This window comes from Vulpes lagopus, chromosome 9 (genome assembly GCF_018345385.1).
Source record: "Vulpes lagopus strain Blue_001 chromosome 9, ASM1834538v1, whole genome shotgun sequence".
Classification (NCBI taxonomy): Eukaryota; Metazoa; Chordata; class Mammalia; order Carnivora; family Canidae; genus Vulpes; species Vulpes lagopus.
The window spans coordinates 56,381,497-56,406,892 of NC_054832.1; the positions used below are offsets into that span (position 1 = coordinate 56,381,497).

At 32.7% G+C, this 25,396-nt stretch overlaps 1 long non-coding RNA gene across 1 annotated transcript in view; it reads right to left on the bottom strand.

The window, feature by feature from the left end:
- LOC121498934 overlaps positions 1–24,884 on the bottom strand; it is a 36,284-nt gene extending 11,400 nt beyond the window's left edge. The window contains exon 1 of the long non-coding RNA XR_005989952.1: positions 24,685–24,884. This is a non-coding gene — a long non-coding RNA (uncharacterized LOC121498934). The remainder of the gene's footprint in view (positions 1–24,684) is intronic.
- Between the last annotated feature and the right edge of the window lie 512 nt (positions 24,885–25,396).

Consider the following 25,396-nt stretch of genomic DNA (forward strand, 5'->3'; position numbering starts at 1 on the left):
GATTTTCAGATGCCAGTGAAAGCAGTACTTGGTTTGTGTCACATACTGTGACTAAATTTGAAAGAAATTATGCTCAGTCTAAGAAAGAGACCTTAGCTGTAGTGACTGGAGTAATGAAATTGCCCAAATAAATTCTTGGAAGAGAAATTACCTTGACAACTGCCCATAAGCTCTTATTTGAAATCTTAAAACCCTAGATTGGGTAGCATCTGGAGCAGCTGCCAAAGTGCTGCAATGAACTTTAATACTGTCATATATTCAATATAAATATTTTCTGGAATACTCTAATGCAGATGTCTTTCCAAGGCTATCCTGAGAAATGTTATCACTGAGTCTAATCTAAAACATTTTAAAACCTCTTCTCTTTAAAAATTATAAATAAAAGGATAAAGTATATTACCAAGGAAATAAGATTTTAAAACAATTCTTATTTATAAATGTGATTAGAACTCAGTTCTGATTATGATGGGAAAACCACTTAATCATTTACAGAATATAATCATGATTATTTATTGACTGTTTTTAAGATTACTAACTACCATCTCTGTACTAATTGCTGTGTTTAATCCTCCATGAGATTATATGCTAATCATTTAAAGATGATTTACCATGCATATCTTAAAATCTAATTTCTCTATCCTCTTTGTGTGTTTAAGTGTATAAAATATGTGCTCTGGTCAGAAGTTGTCGGTTGAGTTTTTGCTGCTATTGTTCGACTTGGACAACTTGGCACCCTTCAGAGTATCTTCATTCATAACTGTAAATATATGGAAATTGTATATGATAAATAGAGTGAATTAAAAAATATACAAATTATTTTTATTTTTCATTACATTGGGAACCTAGAATTATCTGTAGGTTAAATTTCCTATCACACTAGGAGCTATCACAGTATATTACAAAAGATGGTTATTTTTTTATTTTAATTTTTCTTCATGAATTACAAATGAAAGTCTGAAAAAACTCACTAATATTATCAATTAGTGTAAGAGTTTTTGTTATATACTTATCTGAAAAAGAAGAGGAGACAAAATTCAGTGTCATGAGTACACAAAAGGATGGCCAAAGGGTCAATGACAGAGGAAAATACTCTGCCATGATTTCCTAACTTAAAACATATGGTGTCCAATCCTGATTCTCAGCCTGACTAGTTTGCCAGTCATTTTTTATTTAAAAAGTATTCACTGGTGGTAAGGTCAGAGTTATGGCTGCATATTTGCCCTCAGAATAGTTAGAGTTTGGTTTCTGAGTAGGAAATGTAGGAGTCTAAAATCTCAAAGACCTGAAGATAAAATAAAAATCAAACTAAAGGCATTTCAGCTTGTTTGAAATATCAGTAATGTTTCATGTTGCTAAAAATAGACTTTATGTTTCAGAGTAAGCAACCACCTCGTCTCTATACAAGAAAAGGCTTCTACACTGACTTCTGGTTTGTCTGCATGTATAAGCTGTAATCCTGTTCTTGTTTGTGTATCTCCCAGCTCATCCAGTTCTCTACAGAGTTATGAACTTGACCCATGGTCATTACTTGAAGCAAAATGGTTTGAATGAAAGTGCATGTGTCCACTTCACAACTAAGTACATCTTCTCCCTTCCGTTTATCTTCTTTGAACTCCTCTCCAATATTTCCTCCAGTGGTTGTGGTTCAGAATTCTGATCAGTTAATCTATGGTGTAGTTGCTGAAATAAAAATCAGTATACCTCACTAAAAATTCTTTAAATATCAGAACACCAATTTCATGACATTTTAAAGAGAGATAATATTTAAAATGAACAAGAATCATTGGAAATGGGACTGCATGAGTGATAGAATAATGAATCTATTGTTTTCTCCTCCTGTTTAATTATTACCCATAAAATAAGCTAAAAACTGATACAAAATATTTAAGCTAGGGCTAACTTGTGATAAATAATCCCTTTATGAGGAAGGAATGACAAAATAGACTGTCATTCTTAGGAAATATCTGCAGGAGTTGTTATATTATCGCCATTTATAGGTACACTTGATTTAACAAAACTAAAAAAATACAGTTTTCTACATTTTGCATGATATAAAGTTTTTTAAACATTTTCTACAAGAAAAAAATAATCCTCAGTAAAGTGTTTCTGAAAACAAAATAGATATGTGTCTATTTCAAGTACTCTAAATATTTGCTCCTAATAACATTTCTAAACACTATTCCTTTCTTGAGTGTAGCACTCTTAATTTTATAAGTATTTAGTAAGTAAATTGTCTAATCAAGTAATCACTTGCAAATTATATATTAAGCAGAGAGACTGAATGCATAGTTGATCTAAAATATTTTTATTTTGATACATTTGTAAAATTGGTTAAAATTCTTACTACTGCCACTATAATCACCAGAGAAGACAACACATTTTGTCATGAATGATACCACAATACTTATAACTATGAAGCTTATGAAATTAATATAGCTATTTATTCTTAAGGTCTTTAATTATAGCTTAACCACATCAGATTATTAATCACAGACAATAATCATTTCAACCATTTGGATATATTATGGGACTCTTAAGTAAATATTTTCAGCTGGTTAATGATTGCTCTTAACCTATCAAATGTATTTTCAAAATACAATTATTTGATCATTCAGCAACAGATTCTGTACATAAATTCAGTCACCTGAACCATCAACCCCTATACATCTTATACGGTCCATTGGAAGATGGTTAAAAAATAAAATGATGTCAAGAAGGGTATGACATGTTGAACTCATGATTTAAATCATCTTGGCTTCCTTGTATCTGTGTGATTTGAATTGAACTTGGTGAAGTTGTCTATTAGAGAATGGCTAAGTCTCAAAAAATTTAGTTATAATGTAAATGTCATAAAGGCAATTTCATAAAATAGCAATTCCAGTTCACTTATTAACATAAAAATACTATACAGAAAAAAATACCTCAAATGTGAGATATTAGTAAAATTAAATGCACAGAGCTATTAAAATATTGTTTAAATATGTAAAATGTTATGAATTATAAATGTATATTTAGTACTAAAATCTTTTTATAGAGATCGTATAATAATATCAAGCAGGGTATTAATTCCCATTGTCTATTTTGAAGCTTAGAGTTGCCCAATCACTACTTTCAAATTGCTGGAAACTATAGTTTTTAAAAAATTTAAATAAGATGCAAAATGTTAAACTAACTTAACTAAGGAAAAATTTTTTTTGTCCCGTCTGTAGAAAAGAAACCACAGAACTCATACATCACACATCTGTTTTACTTTGATGATGGAGTTGTAGTCAAAACAGCAATTCATAAATCTCTGTCCTTATAAAAAACCCTTTGTAGTATAATGATGTTATACTTGACCTAAATCCTTATTTCAAAAAAATGGTAATATTTTAATATATGTCCTGAAATACCTGTTAGTTTTTTATATGTGTATTCTTTAAAGTATTAGAACATTTAACAAGGTAATTAAAAATTTGATTAAAATATTTTGTGAGTTTAATGTACAATTAGAAGATTGAGAAATAATAGGTGTCTCAAGCCTACTTTATTTTCCTAATCTTTTTGTTTGTAATTTCCTAATTTCTCATTTGATTGTTTTAGGAAGAAACTTCAAAGATTGAGCTGACATCTTTGAAGCATCATCTGGGAAACTGAATCTGAATAGCCTTTTTTTACAAAGCACTGAATATAGGATCTCACAAGGCTCAAAAAGAAAATGACCTGGCCTCTGCTCCTTTGCACAATAAGGGTCAGGCTCAGTTTTGCATTTACAATATAGCCACCTTTGTAATTCTTCTGCATGCTATGGCACATTTAGTTATTATAATAAGTTCACTGACAGTGAGCTTGCAACTTAAATTCTAAGTGAAAAAAATTAACATTTGTCAATTTGAAGTATGCATCTCATCAAAATCTGAGCTCATTCATAAAAGAGTTGTTTTTTCCTTGTGGCCAACCCATTTCTCTTATCAAGAATAAGCTTTTAAGTAGATAAAGAGAAAACCATTTAAAATAGATCAGGAAACAGAATTGGCACTTCTTGTGTTGAAGAAATAAAGGAATGAGTCCTTGGTCCAATATTCATTTCTTGAATAAATTTCAATACAGGCTGTCTTGACATAAGCATCCACATTCCACTGACCTTTATTTTGTAGTCTAGAGAGACTGGGACCACACAGAATTGGTGCTGTTATAGCTAACTGTACTTAAACTTTGTGTCTGATCAACTTAAGTGTATTGGATTTGAAAACAGTTAGTCAATTGTTTCTAGTCCCTAGGTGGTGGTTTATGGTAATGTTTGCATCAATACTAACAAAAGCCATACCACAGTACAAAGTACATCAAGGAAATGAAAGACAAGGCTGCCTGTTGTCAGTTCTGTCTACAATAAAGGCAGGATTCAGAGCTGGGGCAGAGATCGTTAGAGAAACACAAAAATGAATGAACCACAAAAATCGTAGGACTGATGGTTCACATCAAAGGTTTGGGGACTGGCTAATGGGCAAGGTTGCACACAGGCCACAAGACATATACCCAGGACTCATTTGGCCATACAGAAAGGTCACCAAAAAGAAGGGTAAAGGTTCGTAAGATAGCATGAAGCAGTCTTCTGGAGAAACTACATAAAGAGAAGGAAGAAAAGGAAGCCAGCGTTAACAGTCCTATGTAAAAGACAACCACTTCAAATAGCATTTTTGGTGAACAGATCTATTTATATTTTTACTTCTGACAGCAAAATTCCTAATATTGAGAATTAGAACATGAAGCTTTTATATTTGCTGGGTTTTTTTTCTGTCCCCAGAAGATAAATACAATGCATAAAGTGTGGATTCAGTGAAGTTTAAATACTTTGAACCTTACTACATCAAATAAAATGGTCCAGAATGTTTCTTAATTTTAAAGAATCATATATCTGAAGAACAGCTGGTGTATATGTAAGCAGATGTGTATAAATAGGACAATAATGATAACAGAATTGATTTTGATATTTTTCTCGCTTTGTCTGAATCAGCTTATCATGTATAATTTTAAAAGCACAATTAAAGGAACTAAATGCTACAATAATATGACATAGTCATACAATGGCATCTATTAATGTAAGAATGTAGTTATCCTTTATTTGAAGCCTACCCTCCAGATACCTGCTGTGCTGCTAGATGCTAGAATGTCAAAGAAAAATAAGTGAAAGCATATCTCATCATGGGGTAAATTGCCTGTTGAAAAGAAATGTACTTAGTTTCTCATTTGAATGCTGCTTTCAGTTAAAAAAAATAGGAGGGATTGTTATCAAGGTAAGGACTAATCTTTCCTGACCCAAAAGAGAGAGAGAGAGAGAAAGAGAGGAGAGAGGGAGAGAGAAAGAGAAGGAGAAAGAAAAAAAAATGTTCATTTGAACAAAAGCTGCAGCAATCTAGAAAAAAAAAAAAAGGCCAACATGGTATTTTAGGGCTATTTTTAAGCTTTTAGTATCAATTAATACAAAGTAAAATCTACTTCCTATTGAAGAGACATACAAAATCACTGATTTTTATTACGAAAAGAAAAAATTCTGTTGAAGAGTTGTATGTGATTTTCATAATACTATTTAATCACGTATAGCTGATAGTCATTTATAATCTGTGAGATATATGCCAAACTATACCTTATTATTTAAATGACATACATTAGTCATACTTCAAATGGATAGGCATCCCCTCGAGTCCTATAGATAAGGATTTAGTGTATCAAGATGTGTATTTACACAGGTAAAGCATTTTTGCAAAGCACATTTGCATTGAAACAATTATCCAGTACTTTGCAAATAATATTGGATCATTTCACTTGAAATACATTTGCTCTTTCTTTTTCCTAGTGTATTTTCAAATAAAGAAATAATACTGATCATTTCTGTAAATTAAAACTCAAAACCCACCCTTACCACTTAAAGTAAATATTAGTTTAATATGAATAGATTAGTAACAAATTATCATAGGAGGAAAAATCTTTTTAAAGCAATGTCAATGCTTAAATAATTATTACCAAATTTCCTTGACCTGTTTTATAAACTGCAAAGCACCAATTCCCTTGGGAGGTCTGCAACGTAATTTACCCAACAAATTTTTCATTGATTCGCAAATAATTTTTTTGTAATTTGCTACTTTTCAATTTGCCTCTAAAATACCATATTTTTTAAAGCTCACAAGTTTGGCATTGTGAGCCAGAAACATTTATCCTTTTTTAAAAACAACAATCCACTTACTAATAACCTGAGCCCCATGTTGTTCAAGGATGAACATAACAATATTCATTTTTCCATAGAACAGTTTTTATATGATGTTCGTAAGTTCCATGGCATTATATTTTTGTGATTTCCAGTGCTATCATTTAAAATAGTTTTACAAAGAGGAAAAGGCAACATATTTCTGAAACAAGTTTACTGATGTATGCTTACTATAATGAGATATAATTTGAAGCTCCTATGTAAAATTTTACTAGACAAAAAAATTATTCAGAGAACACATATAACAAATAAAGAAACAAATAAAACCCAATGCATTTGCAATAACAAAATGAGTTTGGCTGGATATTTAAAAAAATCCAAGGACGTTTGAGCGTTAGCTGTCATTATGGTCCAGTTCACTGTTTATTTCCTTGGTATGCATCTCCTGACCTGTATATAAAATTCATAGTTTCAAAAGTGACATGTGCAAGCCTTGGACAACTGGGGAAAAGGCATATTTCCTGACCTTGTAACCATAGCAACCACTTGCTGATTGGTAGCAGGCAGGCTTTCCATCCTTTACCACTGAAGGCAAGTATGTGAGGTTGTTGGCTTTGTTTGTGACTCTGGCTTTATTTACATGCAAACAGGAATACCAGACTTGAAATCATTGTTTTCTGCTAAGCATACTATCATAGAATTAGGGGGGAAAGCCTTAATTTCATAGCTTTATAATAATGTTACAATTACAATGAAATCAGAACACATTTTTCTACCGAAGCTGTGTATAGAAGCTTAACTTAGGATCTTGTTCTATTTAGCTTTGCACCCCACCATCAATCCTCTACCCCAAGAACAGAAAAAATATGTATGGATAGCAACATGTAACTTTTAAAAAGATTCTACAAAATCAGTATCATACTTTATTTGATGATAAGATTTACATGTAAGGAAAAAAAATAAACTCCTTTAAATTATGCTAATGACAGAGTCTATTTCCATAAATGACATTAAGTGGTAATTAGCCAAGCATTTATGTATTGTTTGCATCCCTGAGAAGCTAAGCCATTTAGAATTCCCTTCTGGAATGACCTAATAGAAACTTCTTTGGATGACTTTGCTTCATATGCACTATATTTGTCTTTGGAGAGCACAGACCTTCCTTTTCATTTTCTTTGCCCCAACTATTCCACTTTGTTCTCATAACCAGCTTCTCACCCTCCTGTGATATAAATGAAAAATGGAATTTTGTTAAAATCACTTTGGTGAATAATCTGTTCATGGATTCAGGGGGATGAACCAGGCACACACTGAATCCACTCTAACCCTCCAATTGGATCTCCCCTCCCATGTCAAAGTTATGTGTTGTGATAGAGAAGCCACATGAAAATTCGTCTTAGCAAATCCTGGCTTGAGTGCAGAATAATGAAAGGATACAAACTGAGACTTGAACATTATATTAAAATATATTTATATGCCACAGCCTAAAAACCAAATGCTCTAATTTTTATATAAGTATATTATACGATTTCTATTTATTAATAAATTTTGTCAGAAACCAATCAATGAAATAAATCCCATGATTTATAAAACTAGCATTTTCCTGAACTTACTTATTAACATAGACTCACATACTATTTTACTGATGTGTTCTACTCTTGTTTATGAAGCAAGCATATTTTCATAAATGCATACAGATTTAAAACATATTTTGCAATATGAATAAATATTCAAAAATATTTCTGATGAAATCAGATCAAATTTCAAGCAGAGTAGATCTCTAATAAAATACACTTACACATGATTTTTACTTATAGAGTTGGAGTATGAAAATATAATTTTCCATAATATTAAGATAAAGATAAAATGAGCAAAAACTCAAAATGAAATTATTTTTTAAAACCATTATGCTAGTGGTTTTATCTTCTTAGTAAATAACCACTGAGTTTGAGCCTCAAAAAATGCTCTGTAACATATAATACATATTAAAAAATGATTTAAGAATTCACTATACATGTTCACAGTCTCTCTGGGACCTACTTAACAATTCTTCCTTATAAAGCTGTCACCCTTACCCTTACTTGTTTTTTTTGTTTTGTTTTGTTTTGTTTTGATTTTTGTTTTTCTCATGGAAAGGTCATATTCTGATTTATTTGTATTTTTTAGGTATCCTTCAAAGTGACAGGATGGTGGGGTTTTTTGCTTAATAAAAGATAGTTTAAATTAATGCTAATAATTTTGTAACAAAACCCTGTAATTTTTTCATAACCTTTCAAAGATGTGCATACTTTTAAGATGTTAATACTTTAGTTTCATATTATTGTATTTCTATGTGGTATAAAAGAAAAATGGTTGCCTTAATATAAACATTAAAAACATAGAGCTTAGTACTAGTGCTTAGCTAAGATGGGGAAAGGATTTTTTTCATTTTTGTACATAATGGTAGTATTCAGACATAATTTGATTTTAGTATATTCCTGTAAAGTTCTTTTCCTGCCCTGATGTACTATATAAAACATTTCTTAACTCATTAATGTCAAGTATAAATTAGTTTTATATTGGAATTTTAACAGTCTAGCCTCCACGGGCAACATAAAAACTGGACCACTGTCAGACATGGTGTTAGGCTGCATGCAAATTTAAACCAGGTATCATTTATCATCAAAGAAAACACAAGATATATTCAACTTTCCAGTGCTCAGACCATCATTTGTGGTCTCCAGGACCACAAATGATTTTGTTCATCTTTACTCTTAAAATATCAATGGTTTTTGCTGAACACACACAGAGCCATTTCAACAATCATATTTTAATGTGCTCCCTGGATTTCACCAAATCGGAGTATGACTAATAGTCAGTGTTCAAATGTCTAAGATACATTTTTTCAATATATATATATATATGCTCTGAATTTCTGAACAGGCACGTTGTATTGTATTAATATCATAATTCAAAGGGAAATTTATTAACCCTCCAGTATTCCCATCATTGCTAAAAGTTGCAAATTCTAGGTGGCAGAACTTAGACAGTAATATCAAATTTTAATAACAATTCCTCTTCTTCCGTCAGGGCTACATTGGAGAAAAGCATAAATTGCTGTGACTGACCATTGGTTGTTGGAGAGGCAATCTGACTTCTCCACACCCTTATTTCAGTGTATCTGCCCTGTCCCTCAGCTGTATTAATGATAGCATGAAAGGTCACATGATAAACGAGTGACAAAAATATCAAAACATATTAGCCTGTAGCTTTGTTATCAGTGTATGACAGAGATGACAGAAAATTGTATTTTTTCCCCTGAATAATTTTGCGTTACATTTTGCTGGCTAGGCAGAGTGAATTAGGGAGAAATTCCTGCCTCTGACTGTTTGTCTCCTTTTCTGACATACTTGAAGTAATAATATACATTAATAATAGGGGCTGTTCTCAGAGAAGGGATAAGAATTCAAGATCCAACAGCCTCCGTTCCATCACCTGCCCTCCTTGTTTTTATTCTAGCAGAAACAAATTTTCTCTCCAAATATGCAGAGAACTGAGCATTATTAACGTTAGTGATAATAGGCTATGGTGTAATATAGACCCAGCAACTGAATCATAGAACAATTTAAGAAAAAAAAAAAAAGAATCTGAAAAGCAACCTGAAGGCTCCATGACATGATATTTCAAACTGTACTATTTTATATTTAGAGAGAAGCATGTCCACTAATTAAATAAAGGCAATCTCAATAATGTCTGATCTATCTCGTTGGGATGTGGACTCAGTAATTACAAATTACAAGCAGAATTTATACCTGCTGGTTTACAGACTGTCAGGGATTGTAGACCCTGGGGAGATGAGGTTTGCAATCTTTGAGAAGAGATTATAGAAATTGGCCAGGGCTTAATGTCCTGCAGAGCTAGGGTGTAGTCTCCAGGGGTAGGTTAAGTCCTGTCTTGTCTGAGCTACCCTTTCCTGGGTAAATGACAACATGGCCAACTCAGTCTTATGCATCTCTTAAAAGGCATCTGTCTGTATTGAATTAATTGACTATTACTGGAATATTAATGTAATTAGACTTCTTCTGGAAGGCTATTCGATGCATGCCGTCGTGGAATATTTATATGGGCATATTTGACTTTAAATTTTAAAAACACTTCAAATTTACAGAGATTAAGTATTTTGATGTTATCATTTAAGAATACATTTAAAAGAAAGGTAGTCTTATGTTAGTGAATCTGATGAGGCTTTGGGCAAAATGTGGGTGATACAATAGTAGTTAAGGGCAACTACGTGACCTCAAGGAGCTTAAACTCTAATGAAGTAGACAAACGGTCATTATAATGTAATGATAAATCAAGTCTTGAGAGAGAGGGACATCAGGAGTAGAGGACAATGCTTACCTACCTGGCCCTACCTAATAGCTTCAGAGGGAGCAGATTTAAGGACTCAGCAGCTGATATTCTTGGTGTAAAGCCAAAGCTCAGAGATCCCCTCATATTTCAGAGAAAAGGAATTTTCTCTTAAATATGTCCATTTTTAATGTGACAGGTTGATATTCAATTCCAGTGAAAATAGATTATCCTAGAAAATGACCTAGAAAATTTCTTTGAAATAATGTTGACCTTTTGAAAACAAAATAACAACAAAAAAGGAGAAAAACTAAAATGAAACTCCACAAATGGCTCAAGTTTTTGAATTTGTGTATTCCTCTAGCACTTCCAGTGTTCTAAATAGGGACACTTGTTAAAATTGGAGAAACACATGACTAAAATCCTCAACCTTGAGGGAACAGAATCTGAGAAGGATGACAGTTATGCAGACAGATACAGTTTTATAAGCACCCCCACCGCAGCTGTTTTTTTTTTCCAACGAACAATACTACCATAGAAAAGTTCAATAACACAGAGGACAGATTTGAAAGAGGTGAGATATTACTGGCCATCAAAGCAGGAGATAGAAGTTAGTCATTCAGAAAAATAAGTATGGATCTGGGCAGGAAGCTATCCTACAAAGACTGGGGGTGTAATGTGGGTGTACAAATGCTTATCAGGTTTGGGAAATGGTATTTAATTCTATTTGCAGGTATGGCTCACTGGCAAGAATTAAAATGGATGAGACCAAAATAGTAGTTTATCATTTACTATGGGTTAGGCTACAAATAACAGGAAAACCACTAACAGTGGCTTAACCCATAAATTTAAAAAGTTTATTATTTGCTCAACTGGCAGTCCAGAGTTACTTTGGGGGTTTGCTGATGTCATCAGGAATCGAAGCACTTCCTATCCTTCCCTTCCAATATGAAAGTGTTGATTTTCATCATTGGGTTTGTCACCTTGTGGTCAAATGGTTGCCACTGCAATTTCAGACATTGTGCCCTTAAACTGATTAAAGCTGAAAGGTCAGCAAGGGAACAAATGTGGATCTCTTCACCTACTTCTCTCTCTTTATCATGGGGGAAATTCCTGTCCAGAGGACCCTCAGGGTTTCTTTGCCCAAAACTTAAACCCCCGATCTCTTCTATTTACAGTGGAAGAAGGAAAAGGCTGTATCTGCCTTTCACGGAAGGGAGAGGTTGAGAGAAAAAAGAGTTAGAGATGGCTGTTAGAATGGCAGCACCCCATGTATGTCCATGGGTGGGCTTGTAGATGGGATTGGAATCACTGAGACTGTGAGATGCAGTAGAAAGAGCATAAGGAGAGAGCTTTGAGTTAAAACCTCACTGTACTAGTTATTAGTGTAAAAGCAATGTATGTAAAGTATGAGGTGCTGTATCTAGTACATTAATTAGATTGCCAGCACATATTTCGTTTCTTTTATTTCTTCCTTTCCCTTTCTCCCTCTATCCCTTATATCCTTATTCCTCTCTTTCTCTCCCTCTTTCTTTCTTTCAACAACAGGCAGCCATTGAAGCTTGTTAAGTAAGTTAAAAGGATCAAATCCAGTGGCTCTGAAGAGAGAGATTACCCTGAGAAGGGACTAGATGCTATTGTAATAATTTAAGAGATGCAGAGAACCTAGTCCGGGGCTATGATGATGATGACAGTCAGAAACAACAGTAAGTGATCTTTTAGAGAAACAAAAACCAACAACATGCACCAAGTGATTTGTTCTTTATTCTGGAGTTAAGAAGAGGGAAGGGTGAAGATATTTTTAGTGGATATGGGATCAATCAAGAGAGAGTGCAGAGGTTTTAGTGGGAGAATTATGGCAAATTTACTTATCAGTTTCTGTTGAGTTTGATATATCAATCTGATCTCCCCTAAGGAACTGTCTAATTGAAAGCTGGAATTATTGTTAGAACTATTGGACTGAACCAGTTGAGAACCATGGAAGACAGGTGAGAAGAGAGAAGGATGGGAAAAGTAGCTGGAAGTATTTATATATATATATATATATATATATATTTTTAAGAGAAATACAGCATAGAGGTGGAGGGGGCAGAGGGAGAGAGAGAGGGAAAGAGAATCCTAATCAGGCTCCATCCTCTATGCTGAGCTCTGAGCATGAATCCCACTCAGAGCTCGATCTCACAACCATGAGATCATGACCTGAGCCAAAAATCAAGAATCAGAGGCTTAATGGACTGAGCCACCCAAGTGCCCCAAAATAGAATTTTGAGAATAGGCAGAGGAAGGAGAATTACAGGGAACAGGGAAATAGATAAAATGGAATTGCAGAAACTCAGGGAGATAGACATTTTGAGTCTGTGCTAAGGAGAAGTAAACTGGAACTAAAAGTTTTTTTTTTTATTCAATTTGTCAACTAAGACATCATTTTTTGACCTCTGAATGAACAATTTTTCCACAATGATGTGGGCCAAAGTCAAACTTTAGTGGGCTGCCATGTGAAAGGGAGACACAGAGAAGAGAGGAAAACCTGACAAAACCAGACATAAGGTGATTTAGACCAAAATGATAACATTGCCAAAAACATCATTTAACATAATTTTTCATTAGTTAATGTCAGCAAAATATTATTTATAAAGCTATTTACTCTTATGCATATAATTATTATATTTATTTTAGAGCTTATTCTTCCTTCATTTAGCATTCCTAAAGATAAGCATTAATTTATTATGTTTCACTAAATAATTATATACTTTCTCAGCTGTGTAGCCTTGTGTTCACTGATAGCATAAATTAGGCTTAATAATTCAAATAACTATTTTTTTATCATTAGAAATATATACTTCAAGACCTGTTTACCTAATAGATAGTGTCTAAATTATCTCTTAATCTTCCAATAACTCAGCAATAGTCACTGAAATATAATTACATCTTAATTAACCATTTAAAGTATACGTATTTCTCTGAAAAATTATGGAGCATTTATAGACATACACAAAATAGAATAGTTTTTACCTACAAGTTGTCTTTTTTTTTTAATTTTTAATCCAATCCATTTAGCAGTGTAGGCAAGGTTACCTTAAAGGACATTTTTTTTCTGATTATATCAAATTAGATCTTTTAAAATTACTGGTACAATAATTTTCTCTACCTTTATTCTTCCTATCCATTATTTATGTAGTATAATTGGGGTACATGATATCTTATAATTTACAATCTAAATTATATTAAAGCCATGGCTAAATCATGTATTTAAATTCTTATCCAATAATACTGAATACTAATTCCTTGAGTTTTCCATGGGGATGAGAGGTTAAATTTCAATGCATGGGCAATTCATAATGGCTATGCTTCAGATCTGATCTCTGAGGAATTTCTCAATTTCTGATTGTAGTTCACACATCACGATGGTAGAAATAAATGATTACAGACAGCTTTCTAAATATTAGGTGGTACTTATTTTTAAGGATATTATTTAATACACAAACATGCAAGTTATATATATATATATGCATACATCTATACAACATTTAAATATTTGTTCATGCATGTGTATAAATGCGTTGTGTGCACACTTGTAGGGAGAGAACATTGTGTAATTAAAAAAGACTTTTTAAGATGTTTGATATTGTTTTTCAATAATTCCTAATAATTTAGCAGTGCTGATTCAAGAAATGCTAATCATTTATTGGAATTTCTTCTCTGACAGACACAAGATATTTATAGATTATACTAGTAAGTAATCAAATATTCAAATTCTCCACTACACCAGACACCAAAATAACAACAATTTAGGCAAAATAGATGTTTCTTTCTCACATGTAACAGACCATGAGTCAGTGTCATACATTCTTAATATTCAAAGTACAGTTCTTGGGCTAACAACATAAGCATTTTCTGGGAGCTTGTTGGAAATGCAGTATCACAAGTCCTACCAAGATGTTCTGAATTAAAATCTGAATTTCTACAGGATATGCAGGTGACTCGTATGCATATTAAAGTTTGTGAATGCTTGACTTGGATAATATTCCAGATGGATATGGTGTCTCGGTGAGGCAGAGGTCCAAGTTCTTATCTTGTTGCTTTTGTTCTCAAACCAGAGCTTCCACTCTATAATATAAGATCGCCTTTCCTGCAACCCAAAAGGGTGCAAGAAAAAGGGAGGGCATTTTATTTGTTATCATGACAAGACCTGAAGCTTTAGACCATACAACTGCCGATATTCCACTGAATAGAACATAGTAGCACAACTACTATGCAACAGCAAAGGAGAAATTGACTAGATGTCCATGTGGCTCATTAAATCTGGGCATTCATTACTAAATTAGGAAGGATGGGATGCGAATATTTGTTAAGCAAAAGTCTGGTTCTGCTATTCATATCCTATCTGATTTAGTCCTTATGAAAGGTATTTTTGTGTCACTCACAGATGAAAGAACTGAAAGTTAAAGATGGTAAAGTAAAGATGGTAAGCAAGTTACTCTTCCTTCTGTGTTACAAGATAAGCCTGATTCCAAAATTCATAAGATTCATCACCACATTATACTGATATATGACACAGCTTATCGATGTGCTTCATTAGAATTATGAAACTTCCCTGTAATAACCAGAATTAAAATTTACATTCAGAGTTTTGATGAACAAACAACAGTGACACTGTGTAAGTACATTGTTAAAGAAAAATTATTCATGACATTTATTAAAGATGATAAGGCAGATTTTATTCAGGGCCATTGTAATAGATGTAAGCACCGGGATGCCTGGGTGGCTCAGCGGTTGGGCATCTGCCTTTGGCCCAGGACATGACCCTGGGATCTGGGATCAAGTCCTGCATCAGACTCCTTGCGGGGAGCCTGTTTCTCCCTCTATCTCTCTGTATCTCTCATGAATAAATAAATAAAATATTTTTTTAAAAGATGTAAGCACCTAAAACTGCTATCAATTTTTTCAGTAGGGGAGAGAGTGGGCTCCATGCTGAATACATGAGCCAGATGGAATTTATGGCCAATGAACAGGGTGAGGATTATGGATAGAAAATTACTAAGAGAAAACATCAGTGGTGAGGGGGAGTCTGGCTGAACCACTCTTTTTCAGCCTGAAGAAATCCCTTTAGTATTTATCCATTGCATGTATATTTATAATAAATTCCCCCTATATTTTGTTAGATCTACGTTTAAGGGTTGAGGGACTTTTTTTGGTTTTGTTGTTGTTGTTTTTTAATTTCAGCATTTAAATAGTGATATTCTGGTATCTCTGGACTCTTTTTTTTTTCCCCTAGGAAGTCAACTTTTATTCTCATCATTTTCCCCCACCATATAATATGCATTTTTCCTCTAGCTGCTTTTAATGTATTCTCTTTATTTTTGGTTTTCAACAATTTGAAAAGAGATGCTTAGATATGTTTTTATTTGTGTGTATCCTGTTAATAATCTGTGGGTTTCTCAGAAATAGGGGTTTTGTTGTCAAATATAGGGGTGGAATGTCCAATATTTCTCCCTCATTTCCTCTTTTCTTTCCTTCTAGAATTCCAATTATGCTAGCACACTCAGTAATATCTTAGAAGTCATTCAGATTCTGATAAGTTCTTTTAATCTTTGCTCTATGTGCTTTATAGTTTACGTTTTATAAAACATATAAACTTTGATCTGTTTTCAAGTCACTGAGTCTTTCTTCTGAAGTTTACAAACTTCCATTAAGTCCATCAAATGAATTTTTTATTTTATATATAATATATATGTGTTTTATATATTTATTATTTCTAGGATTTCCATTTGATTCTGTTTAGAGCTCTCACATCTTTTCTTGAAATTTATAATCTTCTTATTCATTACAGTACCATTTTTATTGGTAATTTTTAAAATATATTTTAATACTCATTTAAAAATCTTTACTCTTTTCAACATATGGTCTTTTACCAGTTGCTTCAATATAAGCCAACTGTTTTCATTATTTCTTGATTATTTTTTAAATTATCTTTATTTGGCTTTAAGTAATCTTGATTATTTCTTAAATAATAATCTTGATGCATAGTTTTTGTGTCATTCTCAGAACTAGCAATTTTTTAATCATATACTTTGTAATATATAGATGATGATGCATCATAAAGACTCTGGATTCCATTTTCTTCCCATGAAGAGTGTTAAGATGTTTTTCTCAGTAATCAATTAAATCACTAAATCAACTAAATCCTGACACTTTATCAAGGCAGGTCTATTTTGCCTTTGTACTTAGTCCAAAGGAATATTCCTTAGTCCTGGACTTGATCCTTACTCTGGATCAAGTTCTTCTGGAAGTTTAATTGAGAGCCTAAATTGTTAACTTGGGAGAAGTTGCACATCAGGCTATTTCTACAGTAAAGAGAATTTGCGGAAATTTATGCTCTACTCTTTTTCTCTTCTAGCGATGGCGATGGCTTTTTCATCATGCTTGCACAGTTTTGGTATCAATCAGATTTTAAATGACAATCCATAGCTAAATTTTAAGGAATTCCTTCTCTGTCGCTTTTTTCTTGGATTTTATCACTTAATTTCCAGGCACTCCAAATTTCAAATTCTGATTCCTCCACAAAGCAGGCTGCCACTTTCTGTTTTAGCTCTATTCACTACTACGTGAATAAGAGTATCTTTAAGGAAAACCAGTATCTTTAAGGAAAGATAAGACAAGAGTATCTTTAAGGAAAAACCAGTCAAATGTGGATGTCTCCTAGAGTTCTGCTTTCTGTTACATAGTTGCCCATCTCCACTCTCTGCATGACTTCAAAAAGTTATTAGTTAAAATTGGTATTTCCAATTGGAAAGAGTGTTAGTCCAATTAATGCTTCTATGCCACTACTAGAGGCAGAATATACATTTCCTTTTTCAAGTACTGTTCTTTCCTAACAAATTTATCAGTAGGATGTTACAAATATTGTTTCTAGAACTACTTTTTATGCTGGGATGAGGAATTTGGAGTAAACATATTTTTTTTATTTTCATGATACATTGGATTAGCATATTGATGCATTTTTCCACTCTTCATCAAAGAATACGATGCTGTATTAGAGACATATGAGAAAAATAATTAAAAATTAGATATTTAATTAGGATTCCACTCTCTATGTGTAGTAGAGTTATTTATAGCTATAATAATTCGTTAGTTTTCTTTAATATTTAATTTCTGATCAATTTAATTAACATAGTATGTGCCTATAGATGGAGCATTTGATGTAATTAAATGTATATAACATTTGGAATATGATTTACCTAAATCTTAATTCCCAATTTATCTTTATGAGCTCAATGACACTAAATATTTTTTAACCAGCTTAACCTTCAGCTTCCTTTTCTATAAAAATAGAGATCATAATATCAGTTATATATTAAATAATATTAATCTAAATGAGCCTTGTTAACCTAATGTACACTGAGTTAATCATCATTACCATTTTTGCACTTTGATAATATATATAGACATAAACATATGTAGAATTATGGACATATATTTACTGTAAGTACACATTGTACATTTTCACTACATTTTAATTCTAAACTTTGGGGGGATCCCTGGGTGGTGCAGTGGTTTAGCGCCTGCCTTTGGCCCAGGGCGTGATCCTGGAGACCCAGGATCGAGTCCCACATCAGGCTCCCGGTGCATGGAGCCTGCTTCTCCCTCTGCTTGTGTCTCTGCCTCTCTCTCTCTCTCTCTCTGTGACTATCATAAATAAATAAAAATTTTTAAAAAGCTTTAAAAATAATAATAATAATTCTAAACTTTGTGTGGAATCTTAGGGAACTAGCATAGTTCAAAACTTCTTGAAAAAGAATAAAATTGAGGACTGATACTTCAAAATTCAAAATTTACTACAAATCCACTGCAATTGAGCCAGGCTATTACTGACATGAGGACACACACATAGGCCAATAGAATAAAGAATCTAAAAATAATTTTTCACATTTATGGTTCATTGATTATGACAAGGATATGAATACAATACATTGGTCAAAGCAACAAATGGCACTGTGACAGCTAGATCCCTACATGTAAAAAATGAATCTCCATCCTTAACCTCATAAAACATACAAAAATTAACTGAAAACAGTTTATGGATCTAAATGTAAGTTCAAGAAAACTACACAATTCCTAGAAGAAAGTATAAAAATAAATGTTCATAACCTTGAGTTAGGTAATGGCTGATTTGATATAACACTAAAAGTACAAACAGCAACAACAAAATTTAAACAGAGTCCATCAAAATTAAAAATTTTTATGTGGCAAGTAACACCATCTGAAAGCCCACAGAATAAGAGAAAATATTGTCACTCATTTATCTGACAAGAGATTTGTATCAATACTATTAAAGAAATCTTCCAACTCTATACTGAAGAGAGAAATAACCCAATCAAAAATGGACAAAGGATTTGAATTAACATTTTTTAAAGGAAGGTGCATGAATGACCAATAAACACACAAAAAATTGCTTGACATAAGCTATTAGGAAATGTAAATGATATACCACTTCAAACACATCAAGATAGATAAAATAAAGAGTGAATAAAACAACAAATGTTTATAAGGATGTGGAAAAGTTAGAATCTTCATACACTGTTGATAGAAAAATAAAATAGTGCTACTGCTTTGGAAAACAATTTAGCAGCCCTTCAAATGTCTAATGTAGAGTTACCATTTGGCCAGAAATTCCACTTTTAGGTCTTGTTTTGTTTTGTTTAAAGATTTTATTTATTTATTCATGAGAGACACAGAGAGGCAGAGACATAGGCAGAGGGAGAAACAGGCCTCCATCCTGATGCAGGCCTCGATCTCAGGACCTCAGGATCATGACCTGAGCAGAAGACAGACACTCGACCACTGAGCCACACAGGCATCCCAACACTTTTAGGTTTATACATAAAAGAAAAGAGAACATATGTCTATGCAAAACCTTATACACAAATGTTTATAGCAGCATTATTTATCATAGCCAAAAAATCAAAATAACCCACATGTCCCTCAAGTGAGAAATGTATAAATAATATGTAGTGTATTGATACAATGGAATAAAAATAATGAAGCCCTGATACATATTACAACATAGATGAACTTTGAAGCCAATGTGCTAAGTAACAGAAAAGTAAGAGAAACATATATTGATGACTCCATTTATGTGAAATATGCAAAATAAGAAACTCCGCAGAGAGAAAGTAGATTACTGGTTGCCTAGGGCTCAGGTGGCAGGTAGAGCTGGAGCTGGAAAATAGAAAAGAACAGGAATGGAGAGTGCCTGCTAGTGTGTATGGAGTTTCATTTGGGGTAAAGGAAATCACCTAAAATTAGATTTTGAGGATGGTTGCATGACTCTGCGAACATGCTAAAAGCCACTGAGCTGTACAAGTAAAATGGGTGAATTTTATGGTATATGAAATGTATCTCAATAAAATTGTAAAGACAGTTTTACAAGACATGCCATGCTAGTTGTTCCTTAGATTTTAATGTTTGACAGTAATAAAATTCAAGCTTTCTCTTTATTTTGTTTTAATGTTGGCAAGATGTTTTATTGCCAAAAAATCGTTCCTGATTCAAATGAAGTACAAACTTTACCAAAGGCCCTACCAAACTTGCATATGCTTTTATGTTTTATATCCTTCCTGTTCCTGTCCAGAAACAAGGTTTAATTTAATTGTAATCATGAATTAGAACATTGTTTGCATTTTGTCTTCATTATTTTTTAAAGGATAATGACATTTGGGCTTTGTGACTAATTCAAAGTATTTTTCAAGTACAAATCATTAGTACCATTTGTGTATGAGTAAATCCAATAATGATTCCTCTCAAAATTTTTTTCAAAAGTAGTTGGACAAAACTATGCAGTATTATAGAATGCTGAAATGATTTAAAAACAAAAACAAGATGTGAAAACTCTACCTGAAAAGATGAATATGGTGGGAGAGTAAATCATAACCAGAAGAAAAAGATAAAAGACCCATTTCTATCTCCTGACTCCCTTTCTATCGACAGAGATGAGCCAACATGTCCTGTCCATATCATGTTTTTCTTATATCTGAAATCACAGAATTTTCACAGAGGGCAAGACTGCTTTGCTCTTGAAAAATTCCAATGCTAATATATTTAAGTATGTTTTCAAGTATTAAATCATAACCATAAGTGAATTTTGAATGTAAAGTGAGTGTATAATTCTTTCTTTTGAATTGAGTCATAAAATTCTCCTAAAAAATTTAAACTAGTTTTTTAAAAGAATTATGTAAAATTTCTAGTTAATGATATTTTTTCTACATACCTTTGGTAAACTGGGAACTAAGTAAATATATATCAAATGAATTTATCTAATTTCAATTACAAAAATTATTTAAAATGGAGAATTAAAACACGTTATATGGATGAAGAATTGAATTGTGAAGATAAAGTCTAAAATATGAAATTGTTGACTACAGATAAAAGGTTATATTTAATCCATATTATATACAAATTAAAAATAAGTTTAAAATATTTTTTACTTGAAATTTAAGATCTGTGTTTATAGGGATCCCTGGGTGGCGCAGCAGTTTGGCGCCTGCCTTTGGCCCAGGGCGTGATCCTGGAGACCCGGGATCAAATCCCACGTCGGGCTCCCGGTGCATGGAGCCTGCTTCTCCTTCTGCCTGTGTCTCTCCTCTCTCTCTCTCTGTGACTATCATAAATAAATAAAAATTAAAATAAAAAAAAATTAAAAAAAAAGATCTGTGTTTATAAATTACTGAATTTAAGGCATATTTTCTAAAGTAGACATAAACAATGCAACACTATCTGAAATCACCATACAAGATTCCGTTCCTACATGTTGAAAAATAATATATGAAATATACTCCAGACTTTCATTTTTGGGATCTCAGCATAGGACAGAAATCAATTATTTGTGAAAAGTAAACATTCATTAATGAACGCTAGAATGGTCTTCTGAAATTCACATGCAAAATTTACAAAAGCCAATCTGCTAGGGAAAAAAAGGCATTAAAATATTTTATATTTAAGATCTCAAATTATTAAAATGATACCAAACACTCATATCATACATGTTGATTATCTTTCTTCAGCATACATAACCCTATACACTATAGTTTATTTCTCTATGCAAACATGTTTCTTCATAAACCAGCTTGTTGGTGATTTCCAACTTTGGAGTTAAATACCACATTTTATAATTTTTGTCTTCAACATTGTATATTTTTTCATTGTCAACTTTTTAATATTTTGATTGCTCACACATTGTTACATTTATTATTTAACATGAAAATTGTATTAGTCTCCTAATTTCTTTAATCTTCATGTAAAATCCACATCAGTATGGACAATTTTATAAGCTATCAAGGAGTTCCTGGGCTTCCTTGATCATCATATTGGGTGACAATGATGGAGATGAATGGAGAGAATTTAAGCCATATTATTGAAAACCCTGCATTGCTTCCTTGAGAACAATAATGACACATTGTGTGGAATTTCATAAACCTGACCGTCACTTCAACTGCTTCTCACTTACTTTCCCCAGGTATAATAATATGAGTTATGTAGGTGAACATAGTGAAAATAAATAAGAGTTCAGTGTTCTTTTTACCTGTTTAGCCAATTTTCAGCCTGGACTCTAGTTCCCAAGAGTCACTTCACACCAAATTCTCCTATTGATTTGTGTTCTTGAAGTAGATTCTGAAGATAAGATATGCAGTCATTTAATGTATGCACAGATCCATGGTTTAACCACTCTCTACTACCACACACAGCATTTTGTCAGTGCTTTTCTCATTTCAGAGGGATTTCAGAGAAACTGGCCTGCACAATTCAACTCGATTTTGAAATCCAGATGAATGTGTTGTGATTTCTTCTGAAACATGTATGTTTATCCTTTAAATTTATCACTGAAACCTGGGAAAAATAAGGTAAGGGTATCCTTTTCTCTCTTTTCTCAACTCTCATTTTTTCCTCCAAAATAGTTTCTTTACCTGACGAGTTCACCAAGGCTAAGTCAAGCTGTGAGTTGACTCCTCAAAGTACTTCTAAAATTTGGATGACACTTTGCAAAGTGCAGAGAAGAGAGGGGCATCAGCCAGTATTGGACATATCAACTCCCTCCTAAAATAAAAACTTAGATTATCTTACCTAAAATAAAGGAGGAACATGAAAAGTTTGTTTTTAATTTCAGTCTTAAATGTAAGTTTTAGATTTCATATGGTATTGGCATTAGTTTAGAATTTAAGTCTAAGGTGGTATATGATGTGTGGTTGAGGCTTCAAAAAGTCTTAATGTAGCAATGAAAGACAGGAGGAGGGGCTGATGGCAAAGGAACTTTCTGAAGGTTCTTTTCATCATCATTTAAACAATAAGCACTGAGCACCTAGTAAATACAAGATACTAGTGACACAACAATGAAGAAAAACAGCTACCTTACATGGGACTCATTGCCTGCAAACACTGAAAGAAAATTAAGAACCTGGAAATGTTGGCATTATTATTGTGACTTTCCTTACCTGCATGCAGTTACAGTGAATCTGAGATGTCCTAAATGCACATGATACCACGAGGGAGTTAAGAGTAGCTCTACATGGCCTAGTAAAATTACAGCAGTGTCTCAAAGATTTTCCTTTTTTAAAATGTTCTTATCTGGGGTGCCTGGGTGGCTCAGTCAGTTAAGCATCTGCCTTCAGCTCAGGTCATGATCCCAGAGTCCGGGATCAGGTCCCATGTCCTTGTGCTCCCTGCTCAGCAGGAAGTCTCCTTCTTCCTCTGCCTTTCCTCCTTCCTCATTTTCTCTCTCTCTGTCCCAAATAAATAACATCTTTAAAATTAATCTTTTATAATTTTATCCCCCAATAAATTGTTTAGTCTTTAACCACCAGTATGACAAATAATTTTAATGGGTATTAACTAAAACAATAATAATGACTATATTAATTATATTATTTATTTAAATATGAGAATGGGTGACAGATTTCACCTGATAATCAATATAATTAAAAATATATTTTTTTAGCCAACAAAATGTAATAAAGTTTCAACTATGTTCTCTAGACTATGACAGAAAAATCAGAAGCTATTTAAAGAAATCAATTCTTACAAAATATTCTTTAATTATAAACCACACTTATAAGAAATGACTATCCAGTTTATTCTGTTCTATTCTCCTTTAATTGAATCCAATGAAAGTTATATAAAAGCCAGTCATTTCTTCTTATATTAGTACATTAATTCTAAAACCGGTAAAAGATATATGCTCAGAGAATTATTTGATACTGCCTGAAGTGATACCAGAAGAAGGATATATATACATAAATGTGGATCTATTTTTATGAAAAAAATACTTTTATATGGAATATTTATGCTATAATTGAATGTTAAGGATAGCAACTGTGGAGAATGAAGAAAAATGTAATCAAATTCAATGTAAATATAACAAATCAACAACACAGAATGTTCTAGAAACTGTGAGGGGTTAAATGGCATGGACTTTTCCTTGAGAGGTACAGGATAAATATAATTAGTGTTTATATTAATGAAACCAGGTGACATAATGGTAAGGTATATAATTACCAGGTGCCATAACATCACAGAAACAAAAAGAAAAACTTAAAAATATAATTTAAAAGACAAATCAGCTAAATCTCTTTATACCATAAATTCTACATACTCAGAAGCAAAAAAAAAAAAAAAAAGATTAAGAGTAAAAGGGCAATAGTGTCCTAAAGTAGAATCTGGGTAATATACTGCTATAGCTTCAAAGGATAACTCCTCTGACACAGAGTATGTATACAAGAAATATAAAGAACTGTTGGAATAAATAAGCAATTAAATGAAGCAGATAGGTGCTTCAGTCAGTTAAGTGATTTTAGGAAAAAGTGAATTTTACTTATAAGGTCCACTTATCCCTGAAAGTGTTAACAATTGGGTTAAAAGAAGTGAAAATGTTCCAGAAAAGGAACTTGTTCATTTAAGAGAAACAGACTTTTGGAATAAGTCTCTAACTTTTATTTTAGGACACATTGCATAAGAACAATGATGTCGAATAAACACAAGGGCTTTGACCAGTTTCTAATAGGTAGAACAGAAAATAAAAATAGATATATTAAAACCCACAGGCATACACAGACACACACAGAGAGACGGTTTTCCAAAAGCATATTTCACGGTTACAGAGAAAAGAATCTTTAGTCAAAACTCACCATAAGGAATTTCATAAACTCTTGCAGTCTTCTGTATGAGCATATTATGGACAAAGATGTTTGATGACATGGTGAAGTAGGTGGCCCCATCCAGACAGTCCATACTCAAGAGGAAGGAGAGGAAAAGAATAAAAGGATCAGTGAGCAAAATCCCATAATATTTGGGAGCAAGTAGAATGAGAGGCTGAAATAAAAGTGAGCTGTGTGTAGAAAAGGTAGACTTGAAGAACTGCAAGGCAAGTGCACAAAACTGGATTGTGTGACCTAAGAAAAAAGTTTGGCACACTCATTTTCATTTCATAAGCCCATGAGACAAAGCGAAAAATGATCCTACTGCTAAATAACATTTTAACAACCTGAGCACTTTAAGCTAGTTCGAGAATGCCAAATTTAACCAAAATAGTTTCCAACTATTTTGAAATAGTCTGACATTTGAAAACTGTAGAACAATTCCAAAAAAAAAAAAAAAATTACTGTGTGGCTTCAGCACTTACTGGTATCAAAATATTCCTAGTGAAATATCTACTTTTTATTAAGAAAACACATTTCAAGTTTTCCTGGATCTATTCTAATATTTCAAAGAGGGGCAATCTACCAGCCCCTGCCAAGATCCAAAGCTAGAAACCATCTGAGGCAACCTCTAATTTTACATCTATTTTCAATACCTGTTTAGTGACCAGCTCTGTAAATTCTCTTTCCAAAATGTTTTTTG